A 258-nucleotide genomic window follows, 5' to 3' on the forward strand; every position below is an offset into this window, starting at 1 on the left:
TTTAGAAGGTATGAAAAATACAGTTAACTTCTTAACTTTTAATTGGATTACTGTACCTGTCACATTTTTTGTTTTAAAAAATTTATTTGAAGTTTCTCTAGTTACCACGTATCTATATAGTTTCTTAATTATTCTATCAATATGTCATTATGTAGTCGAAATTAAAATTTAAATTAAATAAAGTTTTTCAACTTTTTAACTTAATTATTAATTAAATCAAATTACTTTATCTTTAATAATAATTATATTGTAATTTTT

The sequence above is a fragment of the Atta colombica genome, unplaced genomic scaffold, assembly GCF_001594045.1.
Source record: "Atta colombica isolate Treedump-2 unplaced genomic scaffold, Acol1.0 scaffold220, whole genome shotgun sequence".
Lineage (NCBI taxonomy): Eukaryota > Metazoa > Arthropoda > Insecta > Hymenoptera > Formicidae > Atta > Atta colombica.